Below are 10,569 nucleotides of genomic sequence, written 5' to 3'. Positions count from 1 at the left end.
TTTCTCTAGTATAAACCATGCTCGAGAAACAAATTGAGATCTAGGGGCCTTCAGGGAAATAAAATGGGCTCAATTACATATGACTTCTAGACTTAAACAAGAACATTATTCCTATAAATACATTTAAGTCACTCTAAATTTCAGTCACAAACACATGTCCTCCCTGCTTTCCAACTTTCCTTGCTTATTTTTATTATGAAAAAATCATCAGTCTTGGGTGGAATAACTGGTAAAGTATCAGTAAATCATGCATATATATGTATATATACATGTATATATATATATATATATGTGTGTGTGTGTGTGTGTGTGTGTGTGTTACGTGTGTTTACATATATAAATGACTATAATACAATTTTATTATCAATATATCTATATTTAGAAATATCATATACACAAATAAACAGAGTCAGACAGAGAGAGATACAGGAGAGAGGTAAAGTCAAAGAGATAGAATAATGCAAATATAAATATATGTTTTTCAAAATCATAAATACAGATTAAGAACTTATGAAATTCCTTGAATGAAGAAATCAAATGATGTGATGGTTCAGTAAGTAATGATACTTGAAAGCAAGTCTAAAACCAGTGTTACTTCTCTGGAGACTCACATGGTGCATTGAAGAAGAGTTCAATTGTCATTTTCTAGCATTTCTAGCTAGTACTTCGTGTGTGTGTGTGTGTGTGTGTGTGTGTGTGTTTGTGTGTGTGTCTGGTGTGTCTTTGTGTGCATTCATTCTTAAACATACCATATGTATTTACAAAACAACCATAAGTCAATCAAGGGTATAGTTTTTGGGAAATCCTGAAAACTTCCTTTTACTGATCTCTCATAACTGGTAGCATTGAAATTGATAGCTCCTGAAAACATTTATACCCTGAAAAATAACAACATGATAGTCTCAGGGGGATATGTAGCATATATAATGTGAACACATTACAATCATTATATAAAATGCAACAACTCCATGCATTGTATCCTACAGCTTGCAAGGAGATGTGTTGACATTTCTCATGGAGAGGCATCCACTGGTGGTCTATTTAAGGAAACTGAGAGCAAAGACTGCCCTCCTTCATAAACATACTACCATAGGCATGGAACAGGATTTTGTTTACACTTATATTGTTGAGTTCAGCTCATTAGACTTCTTTCCCTTCTTTCATAAACTTGCCTGGTTTGGTCACCCTTCTCAAATATGCTTTTGCACATAATCCAGACAACATACAATCATTCTTAGATTAAGTGCATTCTTGATGTTCTCTGCTGGCCAGGAACCAAGAGCATTATGTATCCAGGTCCTACAGACACTGACACACACCCTTGGACTTTTTAATATTTCTTCTGCCTGAACTCTCCATGACCATGACATTCCTGACCATGACTGACTGATTTTTCAGAAGCTCAGTAAAAATATTTGTGTCCTGACAGACTTTTCCATAGTGTTACAAGTTCTAATGTGCTTGTCTTGCCTAGGTATTGCTCCTCAACTTGGCAGGAGTTCTTCATTGTAAAACCCTTTCCCATGATGTTCCCATCCATGGGGTAGGGACATAGAAAATGTCCCTTCTCGTCTACAAATTGCTAATATGAGCTGTTGCACTGGACCAGGCTCCGAGGTCTGTATCCTTAATTCATTTGTGTATCTGATGCTCTAATGTAAAGCTATTGCCATTTGTGTGATTTTAGAGACTTGTTTTTATTTAGAGATTGATCCACAACAAATAAGGAAACACTTAAACATAGTCTCCAACTATCTGTGACCTGAAAAATATGTTGTTAATGTTGTGTTCATTAATTTATATCTCATCTGAAAATACATGAGACCAATACACTTCCATTAGGCCTTCTCCATCTCAATGTGTAGACACCTTGATTGATTATTTCTTTGTAATTTAAGGGACAGATTTGTTTTTACCTCCATAATCATCCTAGTGTGATTTTTAATAGAATATAAATGTTGAGATTGATGTATGGGCTTCTTTAGAAAGGGGAGAGATATTTCTGATAAAATTTAAAAATTAATATTTTGTTTTTCAAGTGTAGAAGAGCAATAATTTTGCAAGAAGAGTTTCCTACAATGGGTACATTTGATCCTGGTCAGCAAACAATAGAATAAGGCAATGACATAACAAATTTCTTCTCTCAACATTCTTGTGTCTTCAAGAGAGCTCTTTGCATTGCCTTTGATATCAAAACTATTATATAACACTGAATTACCTTAGCATATTCAATTTCAGTTATAATCATGGTGGCAAATTGAGAGTCTATGTGAGAGACAGAATGGGACATCCAGAGGGAGTGGCAGGTAGAACCAGAAATTCATTTCAATGTACAATGCAAATATAAGTGGTTCTAGGTAGTTATAGGGAGTACTAGGAAGAACTTCCTGGAGAAGTTAAAATTGAGCTGGGTTTTCAAAAATGGTGCGGAGGGCAGCGGCAGCTGCAGCAGCAGCAGCAGCTGGTCCAACGGAAGGGCCATCATCAGTGGAACCAAGGTAACAGGGTCCAGGCAGGCCTTGTGCCCGCTACCACCGATCTTCGATGGCCAGCCAGACTGCAAGTGGAGGCAGATTTACAGGGCCTTTCACCCCACAGAAGCTACATCAGAACTCTGCCACCCACCAGTCAGTTACGAGAGACTCTCCACCATTTTGGATCTCTCATCTGTGTGCCAACCCTGCCAGGAGGTTGTTAGCCTAGCAGACTCTCCCTGCACTTTCAGGGAGTGCATGCACACTCCTCCTGGCCGTCTGACAGAACCAATTATCAGCCATAAGCAGAAGGGAACTTTGCTCGGGCCTTAGCCTGTCACGATTTTGCCTAGACTCAGGGCCTCAGCAGCAAGGCTAGCCTTGTGTGCACCAACCAGGTTGAGAGATCAGCTGCACAGAAGAGTGACCAACACTCAGAAAAGGTCCCACAGCATACACCATCAGCACTCCCTGAAGGAGCTAACAGCACTGCCTGGTTCACACAGACAATCTTGGGCAAGGAACACTAGGGCTCCAAGGGCACCCAAGAGAATGACAGCACATCAGCAATCTATAACAGGGGAAACCCAGCCATCCAGTGTTGCAGAAATAGACCTATAGCCTCACAGAAGGCAAAAACACCAGCCAGAGACAAGACTAACTAATGCCAGAAATAACAAGATGGCAAAAGGCAAACACAGGAATGCTACTAACAAAAATCTACGCAATATGGCAGCGTCTGAACGAAACTCTCCAACATCAGCAAGACCTACTTACATAGACACACCAGAAAAACAAGATTTGGATTTAAAAATCACTGTTTATGATGCTGCTAGAAGAAGACAAAAAGGACATAAATGAATCTGTTAAAGAAATACAGGGGAACATGAATAAGATAGAAACCTGCATACTGGAAACACAAAAATCACTTAAAGAAATGCAGGAGAATAAGGCTCAAGAGATAGAAGCCAATAAAGAAGAACACACACACACACACACACACACACACACACACACACACACACACACACACACACACAAAACTTAAAGAAATGCAGGAGAAAGTGAGTCAAACTGCAGAAGACGTGAAAGAGGAAACACAAAAATCTCTTTAAGAATTACAGGAAAACACAAACAAGGAAGTGAAGGAGCTAAGCAAAGCCATCCAGCATCTAAAATCAGAAGTAGAAACAACTAAGAAATCACAAATGGAGACAACTTTGGAGATAGAAAACCTTGAGAAGAAATCAGGGGACATAGATGCAAATATCAACAACATAATTCAAGAGATGGAAGAAAGAATCTCAGATGATGAAAATAGCCATAGAAACCAATGAGTCAACAGTCAAAGAAAATGCAAAATGCAAAAACCTTGTAACCCAAAACATCCAGGAAATCTAGCACACAATGAGAAGACCAAGCATAAGGATTATAGGTATAGATGAGAGTGAAGATTTACATCTTAAATGGCCAGCAAATATCTTCAATAAAATTATGGAAGAAAACTTCCTAAAGAGATGCCCAAGAATATACAAGAAGCCTACAGAACTCAAAACAGACTAGACCAGAACAGGGATACCTGCCGTCACATAACAATCAAAACCCCAAATGAACTAAACAAAGAAAGAATATTAAAGGCAATAAGAGAAAAAGGCCAAGTAACCTATAAAAGAAGACCTATCAGAATCACAACAGACTTTTCACCTGAGACTATGAAAGCTAGAAGATCCTGGGCAGATCTCATGCAGACTCTAAGACAACACAAATGTCAGTCAAGACTACTATACCCAGCAAAACTCTCAATCACCATAGATGGAGAAACTAAGATATTCCATGACAAAACCAAGTTTACCCAATATCTATCCACAAACCCAGCCCTACAAAGGATAATAGAAGGAAAACACCAATACAAGGAGGGAAACTTCACCCTGGAAAAAGCAAGATAGTAACCATCTTTCATGAAACACAAAAGAAGATAACCAATCAAATTTAAAAAATAACACCAAAAATGACAGGAAGTAATAATCACTATTCTTTAATATCTCTTAACATCAGGGGCTCAAGGCGCCAATAAAAAGACATAGACTAACCGATTGGATATGTAAACAGGACCCTACATTTTGCTGCATACAAGAAACACACCACAGTGTCAAAGACAAATACTACCTTAGAGTAAAAGGCTAGAAAACAATTTTACAAGCAAATGGGTCTCAGGAAACAAGCTGAAGTAACCAATCTCATATCAGATAAAATTGACTTTCAACCCAAAGTCATCAAAAGAGACTCTGAGGAACACTTCTTGCTCGTCAAAGGAAAAATACAACAAGAAGAACTCAATCCTGAACATCTATGCTCCAAATGCAAGGGCACCCTCATTCATAAAAGAAACTTTATTAAAGCTCAAAGCACACATTGCACCTAACACAATAATTGTGGGTAACTTCAACACTGCACTTTCCTCAATGGACCGATCAGGAAAACAGAAAATAACAGGGACACAATGAAACTAATTGAAGCTTTGGACCAATTAGATTTAACAGATATATAGAGAACATTCTTTCCTAAAGCAAAAGAATATACCTTTTTCTCAGCACCTCATGGTACCTTCTCCAAAATCGACAATATAATTGGTCACAAGACAGACCTCAACAAATATAAGACGATCGAACTAATTCCATGCCTCCTATCAGATCACAATGGAGTAAAAGTGGTCTTCAATAGCAACAAAAACAACAGAAAACCCACATACACATGGAAACTGAACAATATTCTATTCAATGTTACCTTGGTCAAGGAAGAAATAAAGAAATTAAAGACTTTTGAACTTAATGAAAATGAAGACACAACATATCGAAATCTTTGGACACAATGAAGCCCTTGCAAGGGAAACACAAAAATCATTGAAAGAAATTCAGGAGAATACAAAAGCCAATAAAGAGGAAATGCAAAAATCACTTAAAGAAATACAGGAAAACTTTGGTCAACAGGCTGAAGTCATGAAAGAGGAAACACAAAAACTCTTGAAGAATTAGAGAAAAGCACAAACAAGCAAGTGATGGAGCTAAGCAAAACCGTCCAGGATCTAAAATCTGAAGTAGAAACAACTAAGAAACTCAAAGGGAGACAACTTTGGAGACAGAAAGCCTTGGGAAGAAATCAGGGGACATAGATGCAAATATCAACAATAGACTACAAGGGAAAGAAGAAAGAATCTCAGATGCTGAAGATACCATAGAAACCATGGACTCAACAGTTAAAGAAAATGCAAATGCAAAAAGCTTGTACCCCAAAATATCCAGGAATTCGAGGATAAAATGAGAAGGCCAAATCTAAGGATTATAGGTATTGATGAGAGTGAAGATTTACAACTTAAAGTGCCAAAAAATATATTCAACAAAATTGGAAGAAAACTTTCCTAACTTAAAGAGAGAGATGCCTATGAATATACAAGAAGCCTACAGAACTCCAAACAGACTGGACCTGAGCAGAAATACCTCTTGCCACATAATAATTAAAACCCCAAATGCACTAAATAAAGAAAGAATATTAAAGGCAGTAAGAGAAAAAGGCCAAGTAACATGTAAAGGAAGACCTATCAGAATCACACCAGACTTCTCAACTGAGACTATGAAAGCTAGAAGATCCTGGGCAGATCTCATGCAAACTCTAAGAGAACACAAATGTCAGCCAAGACTATTATACCTAGCAAAACTCTCAATCACCATAAATGGACAAAACAAAATATTCTGTCTCTTCCCCCACAACATTAAGCAGGCTGGCAACCCCCACTCTTCCAATGGGCTACCTCCGGCCTTTGTTCCTTGGAACAATAAGGCGCCCTCACCTTAACTACCAACATTGCCTCAAGGCTTCACCTGAGAACAAGCAGAGAACTCGCCAGGCTGAAAGAAGTCGACCCGCAGAGATCTGGAGCAGAAGACTTCACGGCCCAGTCTTTGATGCGGCTGGTCTCTGGGAGGGGTTGGCTTATTCCCCAAAGACTATAAATCTTGTCATAGAAATATTAAAGTTAGTTTTGACCAGCTTGTCGCCTTGACTCATCTCTCTCTCGCCCCCCCCCCCCCCAATTCCCGTTAACCTCAGAATTCTCTTCCAGGTAACCCAGTTCGTATGTGGCCGCTGGCGGCCTACATATTGGCGCCTGAACGTGGGACAGACCTGATACGGGATAATTTCCTGGGGTGACCCTATCTGGCGAAGCTTCGCAGAAAAAGTGAAAAGAAGATGGAATCCATACAGTAAGTAACATAGTCAAATGCTAGCGCTAGTGTAAAATTTTATTCTATTGTTGTGAGTGCAGAGGGATATGGTTTTGCAAGAAAAATGTGCTGACCCAGCACAGTGGCCACTTGGGTTGAGCGATAGGGAAAAATGGGACAGGAAAGTTCACGTGAAATTTGTGCCCGCAATTTTCAAGAGTTGCTTCAGGCGAAAGGGATAGGGTTTGAAGAAGGAAGATTGGAGGATTTCTTGGAACAGATATATTCTTGCTGTCCTTGGTTCTAAGAAAAACGAACGTTAAATGAGAGAACTTGGGAAAGAATTGGTAATTCGATAAAGGCAGCCAAGGCAGATAATATTACTCTCTGCCTCTGGACACTTATAAAGGATATTATACATGAAGGAGGTTTGGAAGAATTAGATATTATTCAAGAAATTGAGGAATCTCAAGAAGAAAGCCTTCCAGAGAGGACTTCTGCAAAGGAGGACCCTCCACACCCTAAGTCACATAAACGCAGAGACAGTGCTGATGAGCCAATTGTAAAAAAGCCAGCTCATCCCCCAAAAAGAGCAACTGAATCTCATGGAGAAGAATGTCCCCTATCGCGCCATCTACTCCGCCTATGACCTTGATGGCAGGAGACGAGATCCAGACAGATATGCAGTTATAAAAGTTGGAGTTTGAAATTAAATTGCAGAAATTGACTAATGAATTACAGGAGCTAAAAACAGTGTCTAACACTAGAGAGAACAATAATGTTGAGACCCGCCCATCGCCATTAGAAAGAGTAATAAGCCAGGCTCGTGGAGAAGGGCAATATGTCAGAAATCTTAGCTTCTCCGGTCCTTGAGATTGAAGACCAGGAAAATGTGATTAGACAATATCAGACTTTGAAATTTAAAGTGATAAAATAATTAAAGCTAGCTGTAGCCCAGTACGGCCTGACAGCTCCTTTTACACAGGCGTTATTGGATACTGTGATAGAGTCGAATTTAACTCCACAGGATTGGAGAACACTGTGTAAGGCTACGTTGTCGGGAGGAGATTTCTTTCTTTGGAGTTCTGAATGGCGTGAGGCTAGCAAAAGAACTGCCACCACTAATACTCAGGCAGGCCATCCAGAATGGAATGCTGATATGTTACTGGGAGAAGGTGTATATGAAGGAAATACTAACCAGATTGGGTTTCCCATCGAAGTGTATGCGCAGATTGCGGTGGCTGCCCACCGTGCTTGGAATCTTTTACCATCAAAGGGAGATCCTAGTGGGAACCTAACAGATGTCAAACAGGCTCTCGATGAGCTTTTTCTGGATTTCATGGATATATTGCTAAAAACAGCTAATAGAATTTTTGGAAATTCTCAGGCAGAAAATCTGTTGGTTTCTCAACTAGCCTACGAGAATGCTAATGTGGCCTGCCGGGAGGCGATTAGACTTCATAGGGGGAAGACAGACTTAGCTGGTTATATTCGTCTCTGATCTGAAATTGGCCCCTCGTATAATCAGGGTCTAGCAATGGCTGCAGCGTTGCAGGAAACTACTATCCAGGGAATTCTTTCACAGAGACAAGGAAATTAAAGGTGTTTTAAATGTGGCAGTCTAAGTCATTTTAAAAGTGATTGCCCTGATTACAGGGGTACTATAAACGGGCAATCAGGTTGCTCACCAGGAACATGCCCTAAGTGTAGAAAAAGGAAATCATTGGGTTAAGGGATGCAAGTCCAAAACTAATATTCAAGGCAGACCCGTGTCGGGAAACGGGAGGAGGGGCCTGACCCAGGCCCCGATTCATCCAGGACAGACAGTCTATGGGGCAACACAGCTGCTGCCGAGCCATGAAAATCTATCTTCGAGCTCGCCAGAGCAACATTAGGGAGCACTGGACTGGACCTCTGCAGTATATTCCATGCCATATTAACCCCAGAAATGGGCATCCAGATCCTACCTATGGGAGTTTTTGGACCATTACCTGAAGGAACTTGGGGATTACTGCTAGGACGAAGCAGTTCTACCATAAAGGGACTGCAGATTTATCCAGGGGTCATAGACAGTGACTATGAGGGAGAAATAAAATTTATGGCTGCTTCCCCTCATGGTGTCATAACTATACCTGCTAACCAAAGAATTGCTCAGCTTGTCTTGGTTCCTTTACATCTACTGCCTTCCAAATTTGTGAAAGATAAAAAGGAAAGGAGGGCTTTGGCTCCTCTGGAGTGTATTGGATTCAATCTATCACCAATAAAAGACCTAACCTTAAATTGACTATTGAAGGAAAGAGTTTTGAAGGATTAATAGATACGGAAGCCGATGTAACAATTATTAAAGGACAGGATTGGCCGTGTAGCTGGCCATTGACGGAGACACTTACGCATCTCCAAGGCATTGGATATGCTAATAATCCAAAACAGAGCGCGAGATTTCTAACTTGGTAAAATACAAAGGGGAATTCGGGGCAATTTTGGCCTTATGTTATGCAAAATTTGCCTACTACCCTTTGGGGTAGAGACCTACTATCTCAAATGAATTTGATTATGTGTAGCCCTAATGAAATCGCCTCTAAGCAAAAGACAGATCAAGAATCCTTGCCTGCTCAGGGGCTTGGGGAAGAAGGGCATGGCACTAGAAAGTTTAAAAGCCACCAGCCAAACCCTAACTCTAGAAGTATGGGGCATTTTCAGTAATGGCCATTATCTTGCCTGCATCCCACGCCGATAAAATTCAATGGTTTAGTGATAATCCTGTGTGGGTTGATCAGTGATCTTTATCTAAATAAAAAATGGAAGCCGCCTCTTTGCTAGTGCAGGAACAATTGAAGGCGGGACATTTAATAGAGTCTCTATCTCCATGGAACATGCCAATATTTGTTATTAAAAAAAAATCCGGCAAATGGAGATTGCTACAGGATTTAAGAAAGGTTAATGAAACTATGTTTCCCATGGGAACTTTAAAAGCTGGTCTTCCATCCCCCGTGGCTATCCCTAAAGGATTTCATAAGATAGTCATAGATTTAAAAGATTGTTTCTTTACTATTCCATTGCACCCTGAGGATTACAAAAGATTCGTGTTCAGCGTTCCTTCTATTAACTTCATAGAGCCTATGAAAAGATACCAATGGACAGTTCTTCCTCAGGGCATGGCTAACAGCCTGGCTTTATGCCAGAAATTTGTAGCACAGGCCATTCAGCCTGAAAGACAGAAATGGCCAGATATTTACTTTATCCATTTCTCAGATGATTTTCTAATTGCAGGAAAAAATCCTCAGACCTTGCTTTTATGTTTTAAAGATTTACAGCAAGCTTTGGCGCTTACACTTATAGAATTGGCAAAACGTGATCATGAAAAATTTCATCTTTCTAGCCATACGTTGAGACTCTGTCATAAGATCACAAAGGAGCAAGCAAGAATGATTGTAAAACAATGCCCTAATTGTCTCACTTTAGCACCAGTGCCCCACTTAGGGGTTAATCCATGTGGTCTTATGCCCAATCAAATTTGGCAAATGGATGTAACTCACTATGCAGAATTTGGGAAATTAAAATTTATACATGTTTGCATTGATATGTGCTCGGGACACATTTTTGCATCCCTACATTCGAGAGAAGCCTCTGAAAATGTAATTGATCATTATTTACAGGCCTTTAATACCATGGGATTACCCAAAGTCATTAAGACAGACAATGGACCAGCCTACACTGGTAAGAACTTTATCTCATTTTGCAAGGAATTTAATATAAAACTTAAAACTGGAATTCCTTATAACCCAATGGGTCAAGGAATCGTAGCGCGTGCTCACCACACCCTTAAAAACTGGCTTCTTAAAACTAAGAAGGGGAATCTATACCCCCCAGGTCTC

The sequence above is a fragment of the Apodemus sylvaticus genome, assembly GCF_947179515.1.
Source record: "Apodemus sylvaticus chromosome Y unlocalized genomic scaffold, mApoSyl1.1 SUPER_Y_unloc_5, whole genome shotgun sequence".
Lineage (NCBI taxonomy): Eukaryota > Metazoa > Chordata > Mammalia > Rodentia > Muridae > Apodemus > Apodemus sylvaticus.
This window is presented reverse-complemented; position numbering follows the sequence as displayed.